The sequence below is a fragment of the Rana temporaria genome, chromosome 8 (genome assembly GCF_905171775.1).
Source record: "Rana temporaria chromosome 8, aRanTem1.1, whole genome shotgun sequence".
Taxonomy (NCBI): Eukaryota; Metazoa; Chordata; class Amphibia; order Anura; family Ranidae; genus Rana; species Rana temporaria.
Window position 1 is genome coordinate 155,085,778 of NC_053496.1, and position 18,499 is coordinate 155,104,276.

The 18,499-nt window shown below is 43.0% G+C and overlaps 2 non-coding genes across 2 annotated transcripts; both read left to right on the forward strand.

The window, feature by feature from the left end:
• Positions 1-17: 17 nt before the first annotated feature.
• On the forward strand, positions 18-136 carry LOC120912012. The gene has a single exon (XR_005742776.1). It is a non-coding gene; the product is annotated as a 5S ribosomal RNA (ribosomal RNA).
• Positions 137-235: 99 nt separating this feature from the next.
• On the forward strand, positions 236-354 carry LOC120912122. Its single transcript, XR_005742882.1, has one exon. It is a non-coding gene; the product is annotated as a 5S ribosomal RNA (ribosomal RNA).
• Positions 355-18,499: the final 18,145 nt, after the last annotated feature.

Consider the following 18,499-nt stretch of genomic DNA (forward strand, 5'->3'; position numbering starts at 1 on the left):
GTACAGCCATGGTTATCGCCTACGGCCACATCACCCTAAAAGCGCCCGATCTCGTCTGATTTCGGAGGCTAAGTAGGGTCGGGCCTGGTTAGTACCTGGATGGGAGACCGCCTGGGAATACCAGGTGCTGTAGGCTTTTTTTTTAGTTGGTGTGGTGGAGTCCTTGAATCTCTTTTTTTCCCCGAGTCTTTCTTCCATGCTATCTTCAAGAGAGTTAAGGACAGCCATGGTTATCGCCTACGGCCACATCACCCTGAAAGCGCCCAATCTCGTCTGATCTTGGAGGCTAAGCAGGGTCGGGCCTGGTCAGTACCTGGATGGGAAACCGTCTGGGAATACCAGGTGCTGTAGGCTTTTTTTTTTTTTAGTTGGTGTGGTGGAGTCCTTGAATCTTTTTTTCCCCGAGTCTTTCTTCCATGCTATCTTCAAGAGAGTTAAGGACAGCCATGGTTATCGCCTACGGCCACATCACCCTAAAAGCGTCTGATCTCAGAGGCTAAGCACATGGGCGTCCGCTGAAATTTTTTCAGGGGGGGGGCGCTTCGGCACTGGCGATACACAGTCGCATTTAACCCTTTCTTCGACCGCTAGCGGGGGTTAAAAGCGCCCCCCACATTGAAATGTAAAAACATCCCACTGTGCCCCCTGCATATTTCAATATCTCTTTATCACTACTGTGTACCCCCTCTCCACAACTGCATTACTGCACCCCTTTACATTACACAGCACCCTGCGCCTCTCGACCCCTTACATTACACAGCAAACTGCACCTCTGGACCCCTTACATTACACAGCACCCTGCACCACTGGACCCCTTACATTACACAGCACCCTGCATCCCTCGACCCCTTTACATTACACAGCACCCTGCATCCCTCGACCCCTTTACATTACACAGCACCCTGCATCCCTCGACCCCTTTACATTACACAGCACCCTGCATCCCTCGACCCCTTTACATTACACAGCACCCTGCAAAGCCACCAGAGACAGCCAAACAACTAGCACTTTAAGCAACAAAAACCTTCACATTTTTGTTTGTATATAATATATATACCCTTAAAATGCCAGGAGCCGGGTGCACTGGTCAGTGATCATAGTAACTCATGTATTAATGTCAGTGCAGGACATTTACCCCCCTCCCCCTCCCCACCATGCTGCATATTAAAAAAATCACAGACAGTCATCACAGTTAATAATCTTCAGACTGCATCATTCCGTATGGCATGATGCCATATGGAATGCAGTCTGAAGATTTTTTTAATATGCAGCATGGCGGCGGGGGGGGGGGGGGGTAAATGTCCTGCACTGACATTAATACATGAGTTACTATGATCACTGACCAGTGCACCCGGCTCCTGGCATTTTAAGGGTATATATATATATATATACAAACAAAAATGTGAAGGTTTTTGTTGCTTAAAGTGCTAGTTGTTTGGCTGTCTCTGGTGGCTTTGCAGCCAAGAAACTAGTATTTTCAGAAGGGAAGTCAGTAAAAGCAGGCTGGCTTTGCAGTGCAGTAATGCAACACAACACACATTGGCACACTTTGCACATAATAATGTTTGCACTGATTTTTTTTTATTTTCCAATAATTTGTATTGAAAATTATTCATATCAAGTTTACAAAGCAAAAGCACGGACATTTTTTTAATGGCTCCCCAATGCACTAAAGGGCACACCTGCTGCATAGTAATACACTTTGATTTTTACTATATGAAATTGTGATTGTTATTATTCGATTAGTGAGCCATTTTACAAGTGTGTGTGTGTGTCACACACACACACACACTTGTAAAATGGCTCACTAATCGAATAATAACAATCACAATTTCATATAGTAAAAATCAAAGTGTATTACTATGCAGCAGGTGTGCCCTTTAGTGCATTGGGGAGCCATTAAAAAAAATGTCAGTGCAAACATGTACAAAGTGTGCTAATGTGTGTTGCATTACTGCACTGTCTGCAAAGCCAGCCTGCTTTTACGGACGTCCCTTCTGAAAATTAGCAAACAATTAGCCCTTTACAGACTGTCTGTGTCTGTGTTACCTCAACAGCGTGCGGGCTCCTCTCGGTACGGCTCTCTACGCTCCTCCCAGCCATCAGTATCACGACGTGATCCCCTCCCGGCGTGAGTGACGTCACGCCACCAGGACAAGCACCAGGCTGGACTGCAAAGTTAGGGGGAGTGAGCGATAATTGGCTGGCCGGAAAACAAGGGGCGGGGAGCGGAAGGTAAACAAACACAGTCACAGACTGACTTGATATGCCGCGGACATGAGAGAGACAGTGACAATCGGCGGCGCTGGTTCGAGAGGCGGCCGCAGCTAAATCTAAATGTGTGTCAGTGTCTTACTACTGATTCTAGGGGGGGGCAAACGCCCTGCCTTGCCCTATGGAGCGGACGCCCATGGCTAAGCAGGGTCGGGCCTGGTTAGTACCTGGATGGGAGACCGCCTGGGAATACCTCCTCCAGGTGTCTGTTCACATCCCTAAGTTGGAGGGTATGATCATCTATCTTGCTGGTGGACCTGATCAGAACCTAGTTGTGGTCCTCTAGAGACTTTTCAGTAACCGCAACCCTGTCAGTGAGGGAGCGGATATCTATCCTCAAGTCAGCAATGGCGGCTGAGAGAGTGTCCTTAATATCTGCTGCGATAGCTCTCAGGTCCATGATGTTCAGATGAGGCAGCGGGGCGGCTTCGGCAGTTCCCTGATCATCAGCCGGTGGAGGGGAAGAAGCTGTCGGGGGCGCCATTAGCACAATGTCAGACGAAGCGGCATGGGGTAAGGGTGCCGGGCCTCGAGCAGTGCCTTGGTGGGATGACGCCATGTTCCCCCTGGATGAGCGTAACATCTCCGTGATATTCTGTCCCTGGGAGGCTGCGTTTTCCCTCGGGGTGCAGGAGGCAGAAGTGTGCCTGGATGCAGTTCCCATCACGGTAGGTACAAACGGGGTGTAAAATCTCAGCTAATGGATGCTAATCGCTCTGAGGTGGCAGGAGCTCAGAGCTCACGCGTCCATCTTTTTGCTCAGTCCGGCCACGCCCCCCGTTTCCTGATTCTTCACCGCCCCTGTTTGGTGAGAATACTGCTCCGGTACTTACTTCACTTACTCACTGTAGTCCCTGGAAATAAGTTGGTTGGTCCCTTAGTGGCGACAGCTATCCCCTCTATCTCTGACCACAACAGGTTCTCTCCCCGGCCGAACCATCAAATTTGGTTAGATGAATGCCCCCACCACCATACTTCACAGTTGGGATGAGGTTTTGATGTTGGTGTGCAGTGCCTTTTTTTCTCCACACATAGGGGCTGATTTACACATAGGTTTGTTTGTGTACTGCGCATGCAGCATTTTTGTCCATTCAGGTGCGCCTATTCACTACGCCGGCACAATCTTGATAAATATCAAGTGGCGTAGCTGCATTTGCACAGGTTTAAGAGGCGCACCTGGAAACCTGCCTTTTTTTTGTTACGCTGATCATTAAGGGAAAGTCAGCGCCAAATTTTAAATAACAAACTGGCGTAGGTTCCCCTTCAGGAGCATACCAGGCCCTTGGGTCTGGTATGGATTTTAAGGGGGAACACCTACACTGAAAAAATGGCATGGGGGTTCCCCCAAAATCCATACCAGACCCTTATTCGAGCATGCAGCCCGGCCAGTGAGGAATGGGGGTGGGGGCCAAGCGAGCCCCCCCCCCCCCCTCTTGAACCGTAGCAGACCGCATGCCCTCAAAATTTGGGGGGGGGGGGGGGGGCTTTGGAGCAGGGGGGGCACTACGCCCCCACCCTAAAGCACCATTGTCCCCATGTTGATGGGGACAAGGGCCTCTTCCCAACAACCCTGGCCGTTGGTTGTCGGGGTCTTCGAGCGGGGGGCTTATCGGAATCCGGTAGCCCCCTTTAATAAGGGGGCCCCCAGATCCTGTCCTCCCACCCTATGTGAATGAGTATCGGGTACATCGTACCCCTACCCATTCACCTGGGGGAAAAATGTTAAATAAAAAAATAAAAGTAATTTATTAGTCAGCTTGGGGGGCGTTCTGCCAGGGGCCCCCACTTTATTCTTTAAGCTCTTTTACAAGTGGGGCCACGGACTTCTTTGCCGTCTTGTTCCCTCTTCTCTTCTAGCAATGTTGACACAACAACCTCTACCGCTGTAATGCCGTGTGTACGTTGCGCAACGATTTATATAGGCATGGGGCTTGGTCACCAGGTGATGCCACCCGGCGACCCCACCCCTTATTACATCACATTCCCATCATGCGACGGGCATGTGATGTAAAAGGGGATGGGGTCACCCCCACTGTATGACTTTCCAACATATCAGGTGTGTCTGGTAATCTGCTCTATGTGGTTGTTAGTGGAGGAAATCACAATGAAGAGTGTATGGGGCGCACACTTTGTGGTTTGCAAGTTTATCAATGAAGCTTTGCACTTCTATATGGATTGTTTTAAAGTAGTAAAAACCTGACAGAGGTTGTAACCTTTCCTCATGTTGATCCAAAACTTAAAAAAAAAATAAAAAATGTTTAGGCTGAACATTCACTTTGATTGCAATATGCACATCTTGTATGTTTAACTCAATCAAAACTCCTTTTAATATTAACACTTTGCATTTTTCAATCCCCTAATGGCGATAATACAATGATTGAATTTTTTTTTTTTGTTTTGTTTTTGTTTTTATTTTTGTTCGTTTATTTGATTTTTCAGACACTGGGGAATGATGAGAATGAAATGGTTTCCAGGATTGGAGATCATGTGTAAGTTCACTTATAAATGTGTAGATATTAGTAAAGGTGATGAATATGTCCGATTCCCTAGGGACAATTCTCCACCTCTAACTTCTATAAAGGCCTGTGTGCTGTCCGAGGTGATATGGTGATCACATTTGTATGTAGCTGATACTTTGTATATATTTTGTGTCATTTACCTATCAGGCAGCGTATGGCTTTATCTATGTACATTGATCTGCTGTTGATGATTGAAAATGATACAAATAGACAGAGATTTGTCCGGGATGATTGAGTAGATACAATGTTTCGTTTTTCTCACTTCTATCTCCCGATTGTGTTGCGGGTTAAGAACTCCGCGATCTTCTCAATGTGTCTTTTCAGATAAAGTAACAATGTAAGACGGGAGATTGTGGAGGATCTTTTAGTGTAACAATATGTGAGGGCGGCATAAGTGTTTATTCAGCTCTGCCACCTTGTGGTCATTCCTGGTAGAACACTTGGGTGTGGGCGCAGTACAAGGCGATGACTAGGGAATGTATACAGGCAGAAAAAGGAGATGATCTCCGCAATAAATCTAGAACCAGGGAGGGAATAGAAGGAAGGTTTGTTCATTCCCCTCCTAGTCTGACCGATCTACTCCACATCTAAAGATCAATATTATTATTTTAGCATAGCCTCACAAACATGCCACCCACATCTCTCTGCATAGAGCCGGACATGCCTGGTATCTATTCCTATTCTCCAATCAAGTTGTATATTATTAATAATGTCAGGTAAAGTTCCCTGTAAAGGCAAACCCTTTGTTTTCTTATCACACTCAGACTTGGCATACAGGTGAGGAAGTAATGACAGGAAATGTGATCACAGTACATCATTCTCTCATCTCCATTCATTCCAATCTTTCTATGCTGATCGTCTACTCACCGATAAACCCCTCCAATCAAAACCATCCAGCCCTACATGTCTGTCCATCCTAACAGCAATTCAGAGATTCTATGATTTGTATAATTTATTCAAATGTATTTCGTGTGAAGGAACAGTGTGATCTCCTTCCAGGGACTGGTTTTCATTGTCCTCCATCCTTTAATTCTGCTGAATATCTTCTGGAGATCAGAGATCATTCAATATTAAATACCAAACCAACATCCCCCAGCTGAATGGAACTCAGATCTCAGATCCTCCTTCACACGAAATACATTTTATCTGAAGAAATCGCCCAAAACTGTGATTGGTGCAAATATGAAATTGATTCAGTCACATTTCCCGCCGACATTCTATGGAACGTTCTAATGATCTCCGATAGAAAGAATAATCGGACTCTAAAATCTGATATCTCTTCCTCCGGGAACATCGATAAACACTCTTTTGAATTGTCGGGCAGTTTATCTAACCAAGAATAATAAATCCATTAGAAATATTCATGTCACATTTCTTCTAGTCTTTTCTTTTACTTCACAAATACAGAAACCGCCCTGCTAGAGAATGTTTTCTATAGAGATCAATGAAAAGTCTACAGAACAAGTATTTTCTGGGCTGAAAAAGGAGAAAGATCTCAGAACACATTTCTTTGAAATTCTCATCAGAAAGACATTACTGGCTGGTGAAGGAAACGCCCACTGCTCTGATTGGTTCGTATTTCAAATTGCTACTTTCAAATTTGCCCGCCTGAATTGTGAAGATCGTTACAGAGAAATAATCAGCCCCATTATCCCGCCGAATCCGAAACTGAGATCATCAGATGAGACATTTATCCGAGAAATCTGAAGATTATTAAATAAATGTAAAACATTTTCATAGGTTCTCTTTTATTCCAACTGCCATGTCCTGAGAGCGAGAGAAGGAAAAACAAAAACAAGTGAATATATATATATATATATATATATATATATATATATATATATATATATATATATATATATATATATATATATATATATATATATATATATATATATATATTCACTTGTTTTTGTTTTTCCATCTCTCGCTCTCTTTCTGATATATAATTTATACATATAGCAGATTGCACACATTTTGCTCGTCCTATATAGAGATCTGGAAATGTGACATGATTGGTAGAGATAGGGAATAATCATCACATATCAGACAAATATGTACAATTCATCAATAAAGACAAAGTTGTGCTTCTGATGAATTACATCCGTTGAGCAAAATATTGAAAATCTTTTAAATAAATGAAATTCTTTGCAGTGAAATACATGACTAGACCCACCCCTTATCCACATGTTTCCCTTCAGGTCCGCACATCCTCACACCCAGGAAGGTGAGATGTCGGAGGCAATGTGCTACTTTATTTTCCTTTAGAAATAATGTTGTATAAATATGAACAATTGAAGCTGCTGATTGTGTTTCTGTTATGAAAAGTTAAAGATTAATGTTCTCCGTGTAATCTCCAGATATGAATAGAAAAGCATTGAGAAGAAGGAATAAATTCATCTTCTGGAAATGTATTGCTGTTTCATTAATATATTTGATTACCACACAATATTTAGGAGCCTTAAAAATAAATTACATCTTCTATTTATTTATTTTGCATTGTAATGAATGTGTGTGACTCCGCCTCCTTCCCATGAAGGTTTCCATCAGGTCCGCCTAGGCCAGTGATGGCGAACGCGTGGCACGCGTGCCGCTCCCGGCACGGCAAGCTGTTTCGGTGGGCACGCCATGAAATGAAAGCATACAGTGGAAAATCTAATTGTCCACACCGCACTGCAAACTACATCCCCCATAGTTCTATCTATTGGCTAGCGGTGACGTACCTGAGTGGGAGTGACAAAGAATAAGCGACGGGGGGGGGTGACGTACGCACGCTAATCCAATCCACACTGCACCCACCAATCAGCGGCTAGCTGCCGAAATAATCAGATCTGCGCTTCTAATATTTGCTTCACCCACCAGCCAATCAGTATTGCTGTTACCCGCCCTCCTCCTGCAGCCCGCCACATTTGACAAGAAGATGCAGGCAGAGATGAAAGCGTGGCTGTGCTGTATTGAGGTGGGCGGGAGTGTGCTCTGCTCGGCTCTGTTCCCTGCATTTGCCGTGTTGTAGAGAGCCTGCTTCTCCTCTGTCAGGACCAGAGCTGCTGTGACTCTGACAAGAGCCATCACAGAGCAGGCTTTCTGTGATGGCCCCCCCTTCTCCGGTCAGCAGCACCAGCAGAGAGACCTTCCTCGACAGGACTGAGTGGTTTGCAGAAGGGGACTGAATTACAGGTAATCATTGTTCAGTAACTTTTCATTATGCAGCTATTTTTCAGTGTGCAGTAATTTTTCAGTGTGCAGTATGTTTTATTATGCAGTCAGTTTTCAGTGTGCAGTAATTTTTCAGTGTGCAGTCATTTTTCAGTGTGCAGTATGTTTTATTATGCAGTCAGTTTTCAGTGTGCAGTCAGTTTTCAGTGTGCAGTCAGTTTTCAGTGTGCAGTCAGTTTTCAGTGTGCAGTATGTTTTATTATGCAGTCAGTTTTCAGTGTGCAGTAATTTTTCAGTGTGCAGTCATTTTTCAGTGTGCAGTATGTTTTATTATGCAGTCAGTTTTCAGTGTGCAGTCAGTTTTCAGTGTGCAGTCATTTTTCAGTGTGCAGTATGTTTTATTATGCAGTCAGTTTTCAGTATGCAGTCATTTTTCAGTGTGCAGTCATTTTTCAGTGTGCAGTATGTTTTATTATGCAGTCAGTTTTCAGTGTGCAGTCAGTTTTCAGTGTGCAGTATGTTTTATTATGCAGTCAGTTTTCAGTGTGCAGTCAGTTTTCAGTGTGCAGTCATTTTTCAGTGTGCAGTCATTTTTCAGTGTGCAGTATGTTTTATTATGCAGTCAGTTTTCAGTATGCAGTCATTTTTCAGTGTGCAGTCATTTTTCAGTGTGCAGTATGTTTTATTATGCAGTCAGTTTTCAGTGTGCAGTCAGTTTTCAGTGTGCAGTATGTTTTATTATGCAGTCAGTTTTCAGTGTGCAGTCAGTTTTCAGTGTGCAGTCAGTTTTCAGTGTGCAGTATGTTTTATTATGCAGTCAGTTTTCAGTGTGCAGTATGTTTTATTATGCAGTCAGTTTTCAGTGTGCAGTCAGTTTTCAGTGTGCAGTATGTTTTATTATGCAGTCAGTTTTCAGTGTGCAGTCAGTTTTCAGTGTGCAGTCAGTTTTCAGTGTGCAGTCAGTTTTCAGTGTGCAGTCATTTTTCAGTGTGCAGTCATTTTTCAGTGTGCAGTCAGTTTTCAGTATGCAGTCATTTTTCAGTGTGCAGTCATTTTTCAGTGTGCAGTATGTTTTATTATGCAGTCAGTTTTCAGTATGCAGTCATTTTTCAGTGTGCAGTCATTTTTCAGTGTGCAGTATGTTTTATTATGCAGTCAGTTTTCAGTGTGCAGTCAGTTTTCAGTGTGCAGTCATTTTCAGTGTGCAGTCAGTTTTCAGTGTGCAGTCATTTTTCAGTGTGCAGTCATTTTTCAGTGTGCAGTCAGTTTTCAGTATGCAGTCATTTTTCAGTGTGCAGTCATTTTTCAGTGTGCAGTATGTTTTATTATGCAGTCAGTTTTCAGTATGCAGTCATTTTTCAGTGTGCAGTCATTTTTCAGTGTGCAGTATGTTTTATTATGCAGTCAGTTTTCAGTGTGCAGTCAGTTTTCAGTGTGCAGTATGTTTTATTATGCAGTCAGTTTTCAGTATGCAGTCATTTTTCAGTGTGCAGTCATTTTTCAGTGTGCAGTATGTTTTATTATGCAGTCAGTTTTCAGTGTGCAGTCAGTTTTCAGTGTGCAGTATGTTTTATTATGCAGTCAGTTTTCAGTGTGCAGTATGTTTTATTATGCAGTCAGTTTTCATTGTGCAGTATGTTTTCATTATGCAGTATGTTTTCAGTGTGCAGTCAGTTTTCAGTGTGCAGTATGTTTTATTATGCAGTCAGTTTTCAGTGTGCAGTCAGTTTTCAGTGTGCAGTCAGTTTTCAGTGTGCAGTATGTTTTATTATGCAGTCAGTTTTCAGTGTGCAGTATGTTTTATTATGCAGTCAGTTTTCAGTGTGCAGTATGTTTTCATTATGCAGTATGTTTTCAGTGTGCAGTCATTTTTCAGTGTGCAGTATGTTTTCATTGTGCAGTAACCGAATGTAATTCTGAAACCTACATTCTGAACAAATTTGGCTGAAACGTAAATTTTTGGTCCTTTTGGGGTGAATTAAGAGGGATGATCAGTCCCATCCTCTGTACAGAGACGCTGGCAGGTTTAATTCTGTGTTGGCACTTTGAAAGAAATAAGTTGGTTTTGTCGCGGTTTGGGCACTCGGGCTCAAAAAGGTTCGCCATCACTGCCATATGGAATGCAGTCTGAAGATTTTTTTAATATGCAGCATGGCGGCGGGGGGGGGGGGGGGTAAATGTCCTGCACTGACATTAATACATGAGTTACTATGATCACTGACCAGTGCACCCGGCTCCTGGCATTTTAAGGGTATATATATATATATACAAACAAAAATGTGAAGGTTTTTGTTGCTTAAAGTGCTAGTTGTTTGGCTGTCTCTGGTGGCTTTGCAGCCAAGAAACTAGTATTTTCAGAAGGGAAGTCAGTAAAAGCAGGCTGGCTTTGCAGTGCAGTAATGCAACACAACACACATTGGCACACTTTGCACATAATAATGTTTGCACTGATTTTTTTTTATTTTCCAATAATTTGTATTGAAAATTATTCATATCAAGTTTACAAAGCAAAAGCACGGACATTTTTTTAATGGCTCCCCAATGCACTAAAGGGCACACCTGCTGCATAGTAATACACTTTGATTTTTACTATATGAAATTGTGATTGTTATTATTCGATTAGTGAGCCATTTTACAAGTGTGTGTGTGTGTCACACACACACACACACTTGTAAAATGGCTCACTAATCGAATAATAACAATCACAATTTCATATAGTAAAAATCAAAGTGTATTACTATGCAGCAGGTGTGCCCTTTAGTGCATTGGGGAGCCATTAAAAAAAATGTCAGTGCAAACATGTACAAAGTGTGCTAATGTGTGTTGCATTACTGCACTGTCTGCAAAGCCAGCCTGCTTTTACGGACGTCCCTTCTGAAAATTAGCAAACAATTAGCCCTTTACAGACTGTCTGTGTCTGTGTTACCTCAACAGCGTGCGGGCTCCTCTCGGTACGGCTCTCTACGCTCCTCCCAGCCATCAGTATCACGACGTGATCCCCTCCCGGCGTGAGTGACGTCACGCCACCAGGACAAGCACCAGGCTGGACTGCAAAGTTAGGGGGAGTGAGCGATAATTGGCTGGCCGGAAAACAAGGGGCGGGGAGCGGAAGGTAAACAAACACAGTCACAGACTGACTTGATATGCCGCGGACATGAGAGAGACAGTGACAATCGGCGGCGCTGGTTCGAGAGGCGGCCGCAGCTAAATCTAAATGTGTGTCAGTGTCTTACTACTGATTCTAGGGGGGGGCAAACGCCCTGCCTTGCCCTATGGAGCGGACGCCCATGGCTAAGCAGGGTCGGGCCTGGTTAGTACCTGGATGGGAGACCGCCTGGGAATACCTCCTCCAGGTGTCTGTTCACATCCCTAAGTTGGAGGGTATGATCATCTATCTTGCTGGTGGACCTGATCAGAACCTAGTTGTGGTCCTCTAGAGACTTTTCAGTAACCGCAACCCTGTCAGTGAGGGAGCGGATATCTATCCTCAAGTCAGCAATGGCGGCTGAGAGAGTGTCCTTAATATCTGCTGCGATAGCTCTCAGGTCCATGATGTTCAGATGAGGCAGCGGGGCGGCTTCGGCAGTTCCCTGATCATCAGCCGGTGGAGGGGAAGAAGCTGTCGGGGGCGCCATTAGCACAATGTCAGACGAAGCGGCATGGGGTAAGGGTGCCGGGCCTCGAGCAGTGCCTTGGTGGGATGACGCCATGTTCCCCCTGGATGAGCGTAACATCTCCGTGATATTCTGTCCCTGGGAGGCTGCGTTTTCCCTCGGGGTGCAGGAGGCAGAAGTGTGCCTGGATGCAGTTCCCATCACGGTAGGTACAAACGGGGTGTAAAATCTCAGCTAATGGATGCTAATCGCTCTGAGGTGGCAGGAGCTCAGAGCTCACGCGTCCATCTTTTTGCTCAGTCCGGCCACGCCCCCCGTTTCCTGATTCTTCACCGCCCCTGTTTGGTGAGAATACTGCTCCGGTACTTACTTCACTTACTCACTGTAGTCCCTGGAAATAAGTTGGTTGGTCCCTTAGTGGCGACAGCTATCCCCTCTATCTCTGACCACAACAGGTTCTCTCCCCGGCCGAACCATCAAATTTGGTTAGATGAATGCCCCCACCACCATACTTCACAGTTGGGATGAGGTTTTGATGTTGGTGTGCAGTGCCTTTTTTTCTCCACACATAGGGGCTGATTTACACATAGGTTTGTTTGTGTACTGCGCATGCAGCATTTTTGTCCATTCAGGTGCGCCTATTCACTACGCCGGCACAATCTTGATAAATATCAAGTGGCGTAGCTGCATTTGCACAGGTTTAAGAGGCGCACCTGGAAACCTGCCTTTTTTTTGTTACGCTGATCATTAAGGGAAAGTCAGCGCCAAATTTTAAATAACAAACTGGCGTAGGTTCCCCTTCAGGAGCATACCAGGCCCTTGGGTCTGGTATGGATTTTAAGGGGGAACACCTACACTGAAAAAATGGCATGGGGGTTCCCCCAAAATCCATACCAGACCCTTATTCGAGCATGCAGCCCGGCCAGTGAGGAATGGGGGTGGGGGCCAAGCGAGCCCCCCCCCCCCCTCTTGAACCGTAGCAGACCGCATGCCCTCAAAATTTGGGGGGGGGGGTGGGTGCTTTGGAGCAGGGGGGGCACTACGCCCCCACCCTAAAGCACCATTGTCCCCATGTTGATGGGGACAAGGGCCTCTTCCCAACAACCCTGGCCGTTGGTTGTCGGGGTCTTCGAGCGGGGGGCTTATCGGAATCCGGTAGCCCCCTTTAATAAGGGGGCCCCCAGATCCTGTCCTCCCACCCTATGTGAATGAGTATCGGGTACATCGTACCCCTACCCATTCACCTGGGGGAAAAATGTTAAATAAAAAAATAAAAGTAATTTATTAGTCAGCTTGGGGGGCGTTCTGCCAGGGGCCCCCACTTTATTCTTTAAGCTCTTTTACAAGTGGGGCCACGGACTTCTTTGCCGTCTTGTTCCCTCTTCTCTTCTAGCAATGTTGACACAACAACCTCTACCGCTGTAATGCCGTGTGTACGTTGCGCAACGATTTATATAGGCATGGGGCTTGGTCACCAGGTGATGCCACCCGGCGACCCCACCCCTTATTACATCACATTCCCATCATGCGACGGGCATGTGATGTAAAAGGGGATGGGGTCACCCCCACTGTATGACTTTCCAACATATCAGGTGTGTCTGGTAATCTGCTCTATGTGGTTGTTAGTGGAGGAAATCACAATGAAGAGTGTATGGGGCGCACACTTTGTGGTTTGCAAGTTTATCAATGAAGCTTTGCACTTCTATATGGATTGTTTTAAAGTAGTAAAAACCTGACAGAGGTTGTAACCTTTCCTCATGTTGATCCAAAACTTAAAAAAAAAAAAAAAAAAATGTTTAGGCTGAACATTCACTTTGATTGCAATATGCACATCTTGTATGTTTAACTCAATCAAAACTCCTTTTAATATTAACACTTTGCATTTTTCAATCCCCTAATGGCGATAATACAATGATTGAATTTTTTTGTTTTGTTTTGTTTTTGTTTTTATTTTTGTTCGTTTATTTGATTTTTCAGACACTGGGGAATGATGAGAATGAAATGGTTTCCAGGATTGGAGATCATGTGTAAGTTCACTTATAAATGTGTAGATATTAGTAAAGGTGATGAATATGTCCGATTCCCTAGGGACAATTCTCCACCTCTAACTTCTATAAAGGCCTGTGTGCTGTCCGAGGTGATATGGTGATCACATTTGTATGTAGCTGATACTTTGTATATATTTTGTGTCATTTACCTATCAGGCAGCGTATGGCTTTATCTATGTACATTGATCTGCTGTTGATGATTGAAAATGATACAAATAGACAGAGATTTGTCCGGGATGATTGAGTAGATACAATGTTTCGTTTTTCTCACTTCTATCTCCCGATTGTGTTGCGGGTTAAGAACTCCGCGATCTTCTCAATGTGTCTTTTCAGATAAAGTAACAATGTAAGACGGGAGATTGTGGAGGATCTTTTAGTGTAACAATATGTGAGGGCGGCATAAGTGTTTATTCAGCTCTGCCACCTTGTGGTCATTCCTGGTAGAACACTTGGGTGTGGGCGCAGTACAAGGCGATGACTAGGGAATGTATACAGGCAGAAAAAGGAGATGATCTCCGCAATAAATCTAGAACCAGGGAGGGAATAGAAGGAAGGTTTGTTCATTCCCCTCCTAGTCTGACCGATCTACTCCACATCTAAAGATCAATATTATTATTTTAGCATAGCCTCACAAACATGCCACCCACATCTCTCTGCATAGAGCCGGACATGCCTGGTATCTATTCCTATTCTCCAATCAAGTTGTATATTATTAATAATGTCAGGTAAAGTTCCCTGTAAAGGCAAACCCTTTGTTTTCTTATCACACTCAGACTTGGCATACAGGTGAGGAAGTAATGACAGGAAATGTGATCACAGTACATCATTCTCTCATCTCCATTCATTCCAATCTTTCTATGCTGATCGTCTACTCACCGATAAACCCCTCCAATCAAAACCATCCAGCCCTACATGTCTGTCCATCCTAACAGCAATTCAGAGATTCTATGATTTGTATAATTTATTCAAATGTATTTCGTGTGAAGGAACAGTGTGATCTCCTTCCAGGGACTGGTTTTCATTGTCCTCCATCCTTTAATTCTGCTGAATATCTTCTGGAGATCAGAGATCATTCAATATTAAATACCAAACCAACATCCCCCAGCTGAATGGAACTCAGATCCTCCTTCACACTCAATACATTTTTTCTGAAGAAATCACCCAAAACTGTGATTGGTGCAAATATGAAATTGATTCAGTCACATTTCCCGCCGACATTCTATGGAACGTTCTAATGATCTCCGATAGAAAGAATAATCGGACTCTAAAATCTGATATCTCTTCCTCCGGGAACATCGATAAACACTCTTTTGAATTGTCGGGCAGTTTATCTAACCAAGAATAATAAATCCATTAGAAATATTCATGTCACATTTCTTCTAGTCTTTTCTTTTACTTCACAAATACAGAAACCGCCCTGCTAGAGAATGTTTTCTATAGAGATCAATGAAAAGTCTACAGAACAAGTATTTTCTGGGCTGAAAAAGGAGAAAGATCTCAGAACACATTTCTTTGAAATTCTCATCAGAAAGACATTACTGGCTGGTGAAGGAAACGCCCACTGCTCTGATTGGTTCGTATTTCAAATTGCTACTTTCAAATTTGCCCGCCTGAATTGTGAAGATCGTTACAGAGAAATAATCAGCCCCATTATCCCGCCGAATCCGAAACTGAGATCATCAGATGAGACATTTATCCGAGAAATCTGAAGATTATTAAATAAATGTAAAACATTTTCATAGGTTCTCTTTTATTCCAACTGCCATGTCCTGAGAGCGAGAGAAGGAAAAACAAAAACAAGTGAATATATATATATATATATATATATATATATATATATATATATATATATATATATATATATATATATATATATATATATATATATATATATATATATATATATATATATATATATATATATTCACTTGTTTTTGTTTTTCCATCTCTCGCTCTCTTTCTGATATATAATTTATACATATAGCAGATTGCACACATTTTGCTCGTCCTATATAGAGATCTGGAAATGTGACATGATTGGTAGAGATAGGGAATAATCATCACATATCAGACAAATATGTACAATTCATCAATAAAGACAAAGTTGTGCTTCTGATGAATTACATCCGTTGAGCAAAATATTGAAAATCTTTTAAATAAATGAAATTCTTTGCAGTGAAATACATGACTAGACCCACCCCTTATCCACATGTTTCCCTTCAGGTCCGCACATCCTCACACCCAGGAAGGTGAGATGTCGGAGGCAATGTGCTACTTTATTTTCCTTTAGAAATAATGTTGTATAAATATGAACAATTGAAGCTGCTGATTGTGTTTCTGTTATGAAAAGTTAAAGATTAATGTTCTCCGTGTAATCTCCAGATATGAATAGAAAAGCATTGAGAAGAAGGAATAAATTCATCTTCTGGAAATGTATTGCTGTTTCATTAATATATTTGATTACCACACAATATTTAGGAGCCTTAAAAATAAATTACATCTTCTATTTATTTATTTTGCATTGTAATGAATGTGTGTGACTCCGCCTCCTTCCCATGAAGGTTTCCATCAGGTCCGCCTAGGCCAGTGATGGCGAACGCGTGGCACGCGTGCCGCTCCCGGCACGGCAAGCTGTTTCGGTGGGCACGCCATGAAATGAAAGCATACAGTGGAAAATCTAATTGTCCACACCGCACTGCAAACTACATCCCCCATAGTTCTATCTATTGGCTAGCGGTGACGTACCTGAGTGGGAGTGACAAAGAATAAGCGACGGGGGGGGGTGACGTACGCACGCTAATCCAATCCACACTGCACCCACCAATCAGCGGCTAGCTGCCGAAATAATCAGATCTGCGCTTCTAATATTTGCTTCACCCACCAGCCAATCAGTATTGCTGTTACCCGCCCTCCTCCTGCAGCCCGCCACATTTGACAAGAAGATGCAGGCAGAGATGAAAGCGTGGCTGTGCTGTATTGAGGTGGGCGGGAGTGTGCTCTGCTCGGCTCTGTTCCCTGCATTTGCCGTGTTGTAGAGAGCCTGCTTCTCCTCTGTCAGGACCAGAGCTGCTGTGACTCTGACAAGAGCCATCACAGAGCAGGCTTTCTGTGATGGCCCCCCCTTCTCCGGTCAGCAGCACCAGCAGAGAGACCTTCCTCGACAGGACTGAGTGGTTTGCAGAAGGGGACTGAATTACAGGTAATCATTGTTCAGTAACTTTTCATTATGCAGCTATTTTTCAGTGTGCAGTAATTTTTCAGTGTGCAGTATGTTTTATTATGCAGTCAGTTTTCAGTGTGCAGTAATTTTTCAGTGTGCAGTCATTTTTCAGTGTGCAGTATGTTTTATTATGCAGTCAGTTTTCAGTGTGCAGTCAGTTTTCAGTGTGCAGTCAGTTTTCAGTGTGCAGTCAGTTTTCAGTGTGCAGTATGTTTTATTATGCAGTCAGTTTTCAGTGTGCAGTAATTTTTCAGTGTGCAGTCATTTTTCAGTGTGCAGTATGTTTTATTATGCAGTCAGTTTTCAGTGTGCAGTCAGTTTTCAGTGTGCAGTCATTTTTCAGTGTGCAGTATGTTTTATTATGCAGTCAGTTTTCAGTATGCAGTCATTTTTCAGTGTGCAGTCATTTTTCAGTGTGCAGTATGTTTTATTATGCAGTCAGTTTTCAGTGTGCAGTCAGTTTTCAGTGTGCAGTATGTTTTATTATGCAGTCAGTTTTCAGTGTGCAGTCAGTTTTCAGTGTGCAGTCATTTTTCAGTGTGCAGTCATTTTTCAGTGTGCAGTATGTTTTATTATGCAGTCAGTTTTCAGTATGCAGTCATTTTTCAGTGTGCAGTCATTTTTCAGTGTGCAGTATGTTTTATTATGCAGTCAGTTTTCAGTGTGCAGTCAGTTTTCAGTGTGCAGTATGTTTTATTATGCAGTCAGTTTTCAGTGTGCAGTCAGTTTTCAGTGTGCAGTCAGTTTTCAGTGTGCAGTATGTTTTATTATGCAGTCAGTTTTCAGTGTGCAGTATGTTTTATTATGCAGTCAGTTTTCAGTGTGCAGTCAGTTTTCAGTGTGCAGTATGTTTTATTATGCAGTCAGTTTTCAGTGTGCAGTCAGTTTTCAGTGTGCAGTCAGTTTTCAGTGTGCAGTCAGTTTTCAGTGTGCAGTCATTTTTCAGTGTGCAGTCATTTTTCAGTGTGCAGTCAGTTTTCAGTATGCAGTCATTTTTCAGTGTGCAGTCATTTTTCAGTGTGCAGTATGTTTTATTATGCAGTCAGTTTTCAGTATGCAGTCATTTTTCAGTGTGCAGTCATTTTTCAGTGTGCAGTATGTTTTATTATGCAGTCAGTTTTCAGTGTGCAGTCAGTTTTCAGTGTGCAGTCAGTTTTCAGTGTGCAGTCAGTTTTCAGTGTGCAGTCATTTTTCAGTGTGCAGTCATTTTTCAGTGTGCAGTCAGTTTTCAGTATGCAGTCATTTTTCAGTGTGCAGTCATTTTTCAGTGTGCAGTATGTTTTATTATGCAGTCAGTTTTCAGTATGCAGTCATTTTTCAGTGTGCAGTCATTTTTCAGTGTGCAGTATGTTTTATTATGCAGTCAGTTTTCAGTGTGCAGTCAGTTTTCAGTGTGCAGTATGTTTTATTATGCAGTCAGTTTTCAGTATGCAGTCATTTTTCAGTGTGCAGTCATTTTTCAGTGTGCAGTATGTTTTATTATGCAGTCAGTTTTCAGTGTGCAGTCAGTTTTCAGTGTGCAGTATGTTTTATTATGCAGTCAGTTTTCAGTGTGCAGTATGTTTTATTATGCAGTCAGTTTTCATTGTGCAGTATGTTTTCATTATGCAGTATGTTTTCAGTGTGCAGTCAGTTTTCAGTGTGCAGTATGTTTTATTATGCAGTCAG